The sequence below is a fragment of the Puma concolor genome, chromosome C1 (assembly GCF_028749965.1).
Source record: "Puma concolor isolate L17-30 chromosome C1, mPumCon1.1.hap2, whole genome shotgun sequence".
Taxonomy (NCBI): Eukaryota; Metazoa; Chordata; class Mammalia; order Carnivora; family Felidae; genus Puma; species Puma concolor.
In genome coordinates this window covers 91,798,835-91,811,204 of record NC_141674.1, presented here as the reverse complement: position 1 = coordinate 91,811,204, position 12,370 = coordinate 91,798,835, and the positions used below count along the sequence as shown (strand labels likewise).

Below are 12,370 nucleotides of genomic sequence, written 5' to 3'. Positions count from 1 at the left end.
AAATGGAGTTTAGAGTGATAGACGCAGCAGGTGTGTAGTGACTAATGCTGGGAACTGCAGCACTCACAGAGCCCCACGGAAGCTTGGCAAAGAACAGTGGGAGAGCCTCTAGGCCTCTGCCGGGCCACTCAATGGCAGACCAATGCAAGCCACTGAGACTCAAAAACAATCCAGTGTCTTTGAAGCAGCCAGACACCTTGAGGGAAGAAAAACCTTAATCCCAAATCTTAAATCTCCTTTCCGTGCCTTCTGCCAACGATTTTGAGAAGATGGTGAAAGGCCAGTGGGGAGAAGAAATAGATGTTTCTAAGTCCAAGACTCAGAGCTGTACAGAATGATTAGAGAAAATTAGGAAGTGTTTAGTTAAACGTGTACATAATGAGAAAAAAAATTTAAATACTTGCTGAGCATTTTAAAACATCAATAACTCAGCCATTTATATTTTTAAATATTAAAAAGGGCACAGAGTGTGGTATTGATTTGAAATACAGGAATGTCATGCTAAAAAAATGTATCTGGTTTTGAACTGACAAAATAAGACCGATCAATCTGGTTTTATTCACATACTAAGCTACATTTCAACATAATGAAATTTTGCCTTATTAAAATGTAGGTTAGGATACTCAATATTTGTATGGTACAACAAGTAATAATGGCCCCATTATTAACCTCCTATTCTTTAAAAAGTTCCAAAAAAAGAAATAGGAATTGAGAGCCTAGATGTATCTATAATATGACAAACAGCTGCCTATTATCTTATTTTGGGGTCAGCAATGGTAACTCAATAAATTGTAATGTGTTTTCTAAACCTGACCTATAATTGCTGTTTTAAAACAAAACATAAATAATACCAAATGGTACATCCAATTAATTCATTTCCAACTGGTTTTGATTATCAGCACCAATAATTATGTTCAGTTTGTATCTGGTTATTAGCCTTAATGATACTATATCTGCCATTTAAGTAATTACTTTTTTACCAGCATCATCAGTAACAATAATTTTTTGCTTGTAATTAGTTGATTTGTCATTCATTAAGGCTGCTAAATTATCCTATTAAATCATCATCCACAAGATGATCATAAAGATAAAAAAAATATTGCATGGGTACTGAAACCTGTCACTCATTGAACTTTGAAGTATGACATAGACATGGCCTAAGAAAAAAAGAAATAATTTATTGATCTTCTTTAGGCTCTAATACGCCCTTTAACCTCACTTCCTTTATGTCTTAAAGTATATTTTTTAAGTAAAAAACCTAAATAGCAAAACACTTTGAAAATAATTTTCTTAATTTTCTTAAAAAGCAGCTGTGATGGTCTTTTTGAAGTGTAAACTCACTATGCTACAGCCACCAGTTATTCAAACACTAATTTAGGTGTTGCTATGGAAGTGTTTTATAGATGTGATTAAAACCCATAATCAATTTGACTTTTAAGTAAGGAAGATCACCCTAGATAGTCTGGATAGGCCTAATTCAATCAGCTTAAAGGCTATAAGAGCCGAGGCAAGGCTTTCCCGAAGAAGAAATTGTGACTATGGAAAGCAGCCTCAGAACATGCTTGAGAGTTCAAGCCTACCCTTCCTGATAGTCTACCTTACAATTTTGGACTTGCCTAGCCAGCCTCCATAGTCACGTAAACCAATTCTTGCAATACTTTTCTTTTTTTTTTTTTTTTATATGAAATTTATTGTCAAATTGGTTTTCATAGCACTGGGTGTTGTATGTAATACTTTTCTAAATACAGAGGCGCCTGAGTGGCTCAGTTAGTTAAGTATCCAACTCTTGGTTTTGGCTCAGGTCATGATCTCATGCTTTCCTGAGTTTGAGCCCCACACCTGCCAGCACAGAGCCTGCTTGGTATTCTATGTCTCCCTCTCTCTCTGCCTCCCCTCTGCTCATGCTTTCTCTCTCTCAAAAATTAATAACTAAACCTTAAAAAAAAATTTAAAATACTTTTCTAAATATATATCTCCTACTAGTTCTACTTCTCTGGTTGGACTCTGATACAGCACGCTAGCACGAGGTGGCTTGGTGTTGTATCAGACAGAAGAGATAGATAGTAGAAAGTACTCCTTGACCTAAAATGGAGAGCTTGCCATTTAAAATTTCATGAGTGGATAGCCATTCACTTCTTTGTGTGATCCTATAAAAATGTAGATGTTTCTAGAAGGGGTAGCAGCATAAATATTCCTATTAAGACCTTCCCCTTTAAAGGTCCTCAATTCCCACGTGAGGCACTAAGAGGATAGAACTCATAAGTTGTAAAGATCAGGGGAGGAGTAAACAGCAAATGGAAGTGTTGCTACCTCATAGCTTGGCCAAGGGCCAGTTTTGTCAGAACTAGTATTGATCCATTTAAGTTACTGTAGATTTCTGCTCCGTTATAAACTTGCCTTCTCCCAGGCAGGCAAGACCTTAAAGAAATATACACGCATTAGGATTCCATTATCAAAAGAACAGTCACGCCATGTTTCAAGAAACTCTGGAAGAAATCTGGAAAGAACACAAATACATGGAGAGTAAATAACATGCTACTAAATAATGAATGAGTAAACCAAGAGATCAAGGAAGAAATTTAAAAAATACATGGAGGGACAGTGCTCACCAAGGCCGATGCCTGGCCCTCTAGCAAGACCAAGCCCCACTGCATTTTATTTTATTTCGTTCGTGGCTTTGCATAGACTAAAGTTTTGTGGGTTAGGTTCAACTCTGGACCTCCTTAAAGAGGACCCATTTTTTTTTTCTTTCCAAAATGACAGCTTCCAGCCATGCACTAGTGTTAGATTTGCACTGGGTGATGCTGAGAGATAGCAAGCATTGCAGCTCCTATAATTACAGAACTTATGTGGTAAGGAGGGTAAGAGATGACTTCAGAGAAAATAAGAAGGTAAAGGATCCCGTAGAAATTCAAACCCTAGTGAATAAAGTCAAAATAGGCCTCGGAATAATCCATTGCAGGTCCACATTGGCCAACTGTATTTGACTGACAAGTTTATGAATGAGAATCAAGAGAAGTCCAGGACTTAGGGAGCTGGGACCAGGCACCTCCAACAGCTGTAGACCACCTTCAGCATTCATTCTCTGCTTGGGATGGGGGCTGTCAACAGAACACAAGTAGTCTCTTACATCAGCTTAAAATAGCTTCTTGCTCTGTCTGCTGTAGGATAAGCTCAGTCAGGTTTCCATTCTTCTGCAGCCTTAGTGGAAAAGGATGGCTCTCTCTTGGTTTGAGTATTAGAATGAAGACCTGAAGCTCACTCAGAATAATTCTGTGTATTATTGTGTCACTCCTCTTTTATATCTCATCATCACCTGTTTAGAGCACTTCCACACTTTGTTTTTGCTTCATTGACAGTAAACAGAACTGTCTCTCTAAAAAAAAAAAAAAAAAAAAAACAACAACATGGATACAAGTGAAAATGAAAACACAATGGTCCAAAATCTTTGAGACACAGCAAAAGCTGTTCTAAGAGGGAAAATTATAGCATTATAGGCCTATCTGAAGAAGCAAGAAAAATCTCAAATAAACAACATAACCTTACACATAAAGGAGCCAGAAAAAGTAAAACAAACAAAGCCCAGGGCTAGTAGAAGGAATGAAATAATAAAGATTAGGGAAGAAATAAATGAAATAAAAACTAGAAAAAGAATGAAACCTGGATCTGGTTCTATGAAAAGACAAACAAAATTAATAAACCCTTTAGTCAGTCTCATCAAAAACAGAGAGAGAGAAAGATACAAAGGATAATAAGAAAATATTACAAAAAAATTGTATGTCAACAAATTGGACAACCTAGAAGAAATGGATAAATGCCTAAAAACATATAATCTTCCAAAACTGAAACAGGAAGAAATAGAAAATTAGAACAGACTGATTACTAGCAATTAAATTGAATTGGTAATAAAAAAAAACTCCCAACAAATAAAAGTCTAAGACCAGGTGGCTTCACAGATGCATTCTATTAACATTTAAAAAGTTAATACCTATTTTTCTCAAGCTGTTCCCAAAAAGAAGAGGAAGGAAAGCTTCCAAATTTATTCTATTAAGTCCGCATTACCCTGATACCTAAAACCAGATAAAGACACCACAATAAAAGAAAAATACAGGCCAATATCTCTGATGAACACAGATTCTAAAATCCTCAACAAAATAGTAGAAAGCCAAATCCAACAATACATAAAAAAATCATTCACCACAATCAAGTGGGATTCATTCCAGGAATACAAGTGTGGTTCAATATTTGCAAATCAATCAACATGATACATCACATTAACAAGAGAAAATATAAAAACTATGTGATCATTTTAATAGATGCAGAAAAAGCATTTGACAAATTACAATATCCATTCATGATAAAAACTTTCAAAAAAGTAGGTTTAGAGGAAACACACTGCAACATAATAAAGGCCATATATGAAAAACTCACAGTTAACATCATATTCAATGGTGAAAAACTGAGAGGTTTTCCTCTAAAATGAGGAATAAGACAAGTCCACTTTCACTACTTTTATTCAAAATAGTAGTGGAAGTCCTAACGGCAGCAATCAGAAAAGAAATAGACGTCCAAATTGGTAAGAAAGAAGTAAAACTTCCACTATTTGCAGAGGACATGATACTCTATGTTGAAAACCCAAAAGACTCCACCAAAAAGCTACGGTAACTCATAAATGAAGTAAGTAAAGTTGCAGGATAAAAAATTAATATCCAGAAATTGGTTGTATTTCTATACACCAATAATGAAGCAGAAAGAGAAATTAAGAAAACAATCCCACTTACAATTGCACCAAAAATAATAAAATACTTAGGAAGAAACTTAACCAAGAAGACAGAAAAGATCTGTCTTCTGAAGACTATAAAACATTGATGAAAAAAGTTCTAGATGACACAAACAAATGGAAAGATATTCTATGCTCATGGACTGGGAGAATAAATATCGTTAAAATGACAATATTGCCCAAAGCAATCTACTGATTTAATGAAATCCCTATCAAATTATCAACACTTTTCATAGAACTAGAACCAATGCTAAAAGTTGAATAGAATCACAAAAGACTGAATAACCAAAGCAATCTTGGGAAAGAACAACAAAGCTAAAGGTATCACAATCCAAGATTTCAAGATATACTATAATGCTATAGTAATCACAATGGTGTGGTAATGGTACAGAAACAGACACACAGATACATGGAACAGAATAGAGGGTCCAGAAGTAAGCCCACACTTATATGGTCAATTAATCTACAACAAAGGAGGCAAGAAATATACAATGGAGACAAGACAGTCTCAACTGATACTGGGAAAACTGGAAAGCTACATGCAAAAGAATGAAACTGAACCACTTTCTTACACCATATACAAAAATAAACTCATGACAGACTAAATACCTAAATGTGAGACCTGGAACTATAAAACTCCTAGAAGAAACCAGGCAGCAGTTTGTTTGACATAGGCCATGGAAACATTTTTCTAGATATGTCTCCTGAGGAAAGGGAAACAAAAGCAAAATTAAACTATTAGGAATATACCAAAATGAAAAGCTTTTGTACAGCAAAGGAAACCATCAACAAAACAAAAAGGCAACCTACTAAATTGAAGAATATATTTGCAAATGATATATCCAATAAGGGGTTAATAACAAAAATTTGTAAAGAACTTTACACAACTCAACACCACAAAAAACAAATAATTCAATTAAAAATGTGCAGAAGCCCTGAACAGACATTTTTCCAAAGAAGATATACACATGAGTTTCTTAGGAGCCAAACTTAGGAGTTTCCTCAAAAAATTAAAAATAGAATTATTGGACAATCCAGTAATTCCACTATCAGGTACTTACCCAAAGAAAATGAACACTTAATTCAAAAAGATATATGTGGGTGCCTAGATGGCTCACTTGATTAGGTACCCAACTCTTGATTTTGGCTCAGGTCATGATTTCACTGTTCGTGGGTTTGAGCCCCATGTCGGGCTCTATGCTAACAGCTCAGTGCCTGCTTGGGATTCTCTCTCCCTCTACCCTGCCCCTCCCCCACTCTTTCTCCTTCTCTCTCTCTCAAAATAAATAAACATTTTTAAAAAAAGATATATGCTCCCCTATGTTTATTGCAGCATTATTACAAGAGCCAAGATATAGAAGCAACCAAGGGGATCCATTGATAGATGAATGCATAAAAAAGATGTGAGATACACACACACACACACACACACACACACACACACACACACACACTATGGAATATTACTCTGCCATAGAAAAAGAATGAAATCTTGCCATTTGCAACAACATGGGTGGATCTAGAGGGTATAATGTTAACTGAAATGAGTCAGTCAGAGAAAGAAAAATACCATATGATTTCACTCATATGAGGAATTTAAGAAACAAATGAACAAAGAAAACAAACAAAAAACCAGACTCAAATACAGAGGACAAATTGTGGTTGCCAGAGGGGAGGAAGGTGGGAGGATAGGTGAAAGGATAGGAGAGTACACTTATCTTGTTTAGCACTGGGAAATATGTAGAATTTTTTGATTATATTGTATACCTGAAACTAACACTATATATTAATTATGCTTTAATTTAAAATCTCTAAAATACTCTATAAAAATACCCACTCAAGCAAACAGTCTGATACACAGACTACAGAATCAAAGAATATATATCTAGATTAAACTCTTTTAAATGGATAGTTTCATTTTTGCTATACCAACAAATGTGGGTATGGGTTTGGTAGGGAAAAAAAAAAAGGCAGCCTACATAATGGAGGACTTCATGATGGTTTCAGTAAATTTTGGACTATCAAAAACATGATGCATATTTAAAATTGGTTAATTTGATCAATTTTTTTAGATATTTAAGATATTTCTATAGATTTTGTTTCTGGTCATTTCTATGATCAGCCCTCTATGGTTGAGCGAATGACAGACCTGTCCCAAGATTGGAGGATTCAGTTAAATAGTAGAGAGATCAACGACCTTGCTATAGATTTGGGGGAAAAAATTATACCATGTGCTTGTGCTTATGTCCACCCAGGATGCCATTCAAAAGAGAATGATTTTAAAATAGATTTACCACTGGGTTTATTTTGTTGACCTTGGGAAATGTCACCTCCATTTCATTCCACCTCTATTTTCCTCAAAGGAGCAGAGCTGCTCACGGGAAGGTGAAGGCAGAAACACGTGGCCAAGTTAAAGTAAAGATATTGCAAGTTTCTACACAGAGAGAAACATTTTCAGCTATCCAGAATGTTAACAAGGAATAGGATTTGTGTATCAGAAAAGTACTCTCCTGAGCGTAGTGTCTTAGTTTATAGATTAGTGACTACTTCATTATAAACACAAATTTAGAGCTTTCTGAAATTATTTATATTAGAGTCTAGTACTGAAGTCTTTTTTTTTCCTTGACATTATTCTAAAATGGAAGGGAGAACATTACCCATGATTTCCTATGATAATTGTGGACTTCCACTCAAGAGAAGGAAAGAAAAGCAAGCAGAAGCAACATTTGAGAACTGTCTTCCTCATTTCAGACTGCGACTACATGAATAATCTTCTATTTTCACAGTAAAGCTCCCATTAGTTATACTGTGAAATTGCAGGCTACTTTTTCTCCAGAGATCTCAAAAGTTCTTTTCTGGTATCAATTTGTCAATAGGCCAATGCCTCTGATTGTATGGAGCCCACAGGAATCTGTGAAAGCCTTTCATAGGCTTTATGACAACCAAGCTAAGGAGTATCAATAATGACTGCAAAGTTCTTTTGCCAAATGCTTACTTAACTAACAAAAGACATTTCCATTAAAAGAAAAAAAGTATGGCTTTGAAAAAAATTGAAAACTCAAGGGCGACATATTTACATCCTTCTTAAATCTACTCAAGCTTTCATTCAAAGATTAAATTTACGCATGTTATACACTTACACAGTGCCTGGTAAAGTATACTCAATAAAATTCATTACTATTAACTTTACAAATATATGATAATCCAACATCTATTATTTATTAGTTATTGTGACTTAGAAAAGTCATTAACCTTTTCAGATCTCAGCTTTCTCATTTATAAAATGGGGCTTTGCCACCTACATATTAGGATTAACATTATTCAAGATGTATGAGATCATTTTTAAGTTGTTTTTAATGGAAATATGAATTTTTAGTATAATTAGCCTGGGATTTGAACTTTAAACACTTTAGAAATTCAACACAGATAATAATGAACTATATGTAATAACATTATATATCACAAATATTTAATAAACTGGGAAAAATGTAACACTGATGTTCTACCATTTATGGCTAGATTCCTTCAGAATAAAGTTTTTCTTGGTGATCACGCATAAATTCATGCCACTTTAAGGATGGCTGTAGGCAGATTCATGGAGTTATGAAGATTTGTTCTGGAACATTCTGAAGCAAAATTTAAAAAGGCATTTAAGCAGTCTTATAAATGCTTCTAACTGGAAAACAATGGTAAAACCAATAGTCCAGTGTGCCAGGGAAAATGTCATATAGTCTTAAATGAGTATTTTGGGAGAAGAAGGAACATTGGGGTTTGGGCTAGGATTATGGAAGACCCTCTGAGCATCAGAACTTATAGACATAAGCCAGGTTAGGTTGCTTGTATTTGAATTCTGTGTTCACTGTGATCTTTCTGACTACTCCCACATCTGAACAAGGACACAAACCCATGATACTCAATGACAATAGCAGTGACTTTGATATGTAATCACCTATTGTTAGGAATTATTATATATCTCACTTATGTAAGTGTTATCTCTCCAGCAAAGCTTTTGGTATCAAAGGCCTAAGTCAAACCAAGGGTCTGGTATGTATTGAGTGACTTTTTCTTATACCATATTTTACAGGTTTCAAAGTTAATGATGTCAGTGAATCTTCACAAAAACCATGCAAAAGAACCCGGAGCTCTGAAAGTTTAAATAGGCAACTTGTCCAAAGTTACTGGGGTAGGCTTCAATAAATATTTATTGAATTGAATCTCCATATCATCTGTTAAGTACCATGATTTGTGATCACTGAGCTTGCAAATACATAATAAGAGTTATAGTGCCTTGTATGGCACTTTCCCGTTTTATATAGTACTTTGCATTTTATAAAGTGTCTTCACCCACATAATTGTGTTTAATGATTGATACCTTAGAGAGTGGGAGAACATGCCAAGTGTAAGAAATGATGTTCCAGTATTATGTGGTAGGAAACATAAGGACAGCTGAGCAGGATTTAGATTAATTCATGGATGGCACAGTCATAACATTTGTTACTGTTGAGATAGATCCACAAAAGGAAATTATTTGAAAGGAAAGCTAAAGACAGGGCTTTGCTTATCTCCTTAAGCTATAATGTCCTTCTCTTTCTTCCTCCATCTCAGAACAGTTTACTCTTCCTTCAAAGCTCAGCTTAAAGACCATCTCCTCTATGAAACTACCACTGAGTTCTCTGAGTTTGCAATGAATCACTTCCCTCTGGATTCTCACAGCTCTTTAAATGTAGCTCTTGCATAGAATTTATTTCCTTCTGCTTAGTAAATAACTGTTTATAAAGCTTCTTGAAAGCAGAATCTCCCGTTATCTCCCATTTTGCCCACCACAGGGCTCTGGCAGTATTAAATGAACTGGAGGGAACCCACTATTTAAAATACTGAATACTCCCACAAAATATCCCGAAGGGTGGTCTCATGCCAGATTCTGCATGAGGTTACTTCGATATTGTAAATGATAGCAAGGACAGTGGAAAGAAGAATCGAAGAGGCAGAAAAGATTATTGAGAGACAATAAAAAAATTAAAAAGTAAAAGTGCACAGAGCAGAGATTTGGGAAAGCAGACTGTTAGAAGAAAGCTCATCCCACAGTTATATATTAAGTGTCCACTATATCTCCGGCACTAAACTAATTTCTGTGGATGAAAAAGAGAACAGGGCTCTGTCTCTGTTCTTCAAGGAGCTTCCAACCCAGTGTGGAAGGCAGTCAAATAACCCATAATTACAAAACTAAGTGCTAAATGTATTGTTAAGGGTAACTACCTATTATAATGTGGCAGTTGCAAGTCTTAAAAATTCTTGTTTTTAAATTGCCTTAAAAATATGAGGAAATGGGCTGGCTGGGTGGCTCACTCAGTTAAACATCTGACTTTGGCTCAGGTCATGATTTCACGGTTCGTGAGTTTGAGCCCCGCATCAGGTGAGCTTAAGCCCCACTTTGGGCTCAAGCCATATATATGCATATGTATGTATATATACATATACATACACACATGGAAATGAAGTTGGGGCTAGACTTCTAGTCTTGTGATGACAAAATTATTTTACTGTAGGAGTTTCAATAATAAAGTTGCATGTTTCCTAGCTCAAAGAATATACTATGCTAAACTTATAACATCATTGAGCAAATCTAGCACTTGACAACATCCAGACTTTCTTCAAGAAGAATCAGTTTTACTTTCCTATCACCACCAGCATTATGATTATATACTCTCATAGGAACTTTAATTTCTTCCTTGAAACATTTATCACTATAGTAATTACTGGTATACTTGTGTCGTGTGTTTCTCCCTGCTTTGATCATGATGAGCTCTACGAGGCTGGGAAATGTGTCTGTCTTGCTCATGCTTACAGCCCTAGCTCAGCACCATGCACCTACTACAGGCTCAATAAGTATTTGCTAAATTGGTTAAATTACTAATATTTGTTACTTTTGTCATTCAATAACATAAAAATAAAACTTCTCTATGGCTTGCAACAGCTTTTTCCCCACTGTGAGGTGCTAATTCCAAAATGCAGTGTGAGTCCAGAACAAGATCGAATTATAACTGAAATCCACATAGTGCACAAAATAGCAAACACAGTTGGGCAGCCTGTGCCCAACACAAAGAAGCCAACCAAGTCTTAGATGGGGGCTGAGATCCAACCTATTTTCTCTTTTCTAAGACATGGCGCAAGGATGCATTTCTTGGAAACAGAACCTCTTCCTGATTCACATAGTAGCCTTGATAATACAACTTGTTGGCTGCCCTAATTGAACACACTATCCAAATACCATGTGTACTGAAATATAGTGGGAGAAGGTGAGAATCATGGATCTAGGTTTCACTTAACAATGTTATTTTTAATAAAGGTATAATTGACATACAACATCATATTAATTTCAGGTGTACAACATAATGGATCAATATTTATATAATACTGCAAAAGGATCACCACGATAAGTCTAGTTAACATCTGTCACCATACATAGTTACAGAATTTTTTTTCTTGTGGTGAGAACTTTTAAGATATACTCTCTTAGCAACTTTCATATATGCAATACAATATTATTATAGTCACCACACTGCACATTAATTACATCCTCACGACTTGTTTATTTTATAACTGCAATAACCCCCTTTTGACCCCCTTCAACCATTTCTCCCACCCCACACTCCCAGCCTCTGGTAACCACCAATCTGTTCTCTGTATTTATCAGCTTGGTTTTTTATTTTCTTTTTTTCTTTTTCTTTTAGATTCTACATGTGAGAGAGATCATATGGTATTTGTCTTTCTCTGCTTAACTTATTTCATTAGTATAAGACCCCCAAGGTCCATCCATGTTGTCACAAATCACAAGATTTCATTCTTTTTTATGGCCGACCAATTTTCCATTATATATATATATGTGTGTGTGTGTACATATATATATATGTATATAATTTTCTCTATCCAGTGTTAGACATTTAGTTTGCTTCCATATCTTGGCTACTGCAAATAATGTTGCAAGGAAGAATGTTTCATTTTGTTGATCAGGACTTAGTGCAGGTGGAAATCCATTGGATATTTTTGAGGAAGGAGATACTGTAGGTAATATGGCAGCCAAGAATATTGATTTGGGATCCAGCATTTCCATTTCTCATACTGAATTTCTCTCTTCTACTTCAAAGCATCCATGAGAGCCAACATATTGTGCCCATTCCAATATTTGATTAATAAAATAGCTTTTATTTAATTTATTTTCACATAGGTAATATTTGTTAACATTTTCTTTTTGTTTTTAGACAGACTGGTTATGCTTTCATTAGACATGTCTAGTGCATTTGTTAAAACACTATGCATTATAATCTCAGTGCAAATGCCATTGCATCCATGAATGATTATTTTAATACTTTGTTATTTAGAACACCTTTCATTTATTTCAAAACCACAATTGTGAAATTGTTATTTTAAATACCTCATTTGGAGCCAGACCCTCATAAGCAGTTAGTTAATAGATGCCATTGCTAACATCAGGAAAGGCCAGACAGTTCACAGAAAGGGGAACTAAAGGGAAAGCCTTCAGAACATCCCTTCAAAGCAGAATATGAGAATCAAAATGCCTTTAATTTTTTA

The 12,370-nt window shown here is 35.2% G+C and overlaps 1 protein-coding gene and 1 pseudogene across 9 annotated transcripts in view; one reads left to right on the top strand and one right to left on the bottom strand.

The window, feature by feature from the left end:
* Positions 1-12,370, bottom strand: part of NTNG1 (netrin G1) — a 348,392-nt gene that overhangs the window by 312,015 nt on the left and 24,007 nt on the right. The gene's annotated exons all lie outside the window — the stretch shown is intronic.
* Positions 2,757-3,031, top strand: LOC112870281 (LYR motif-containing protein 4 pseudogene; annotated as a pseudogene).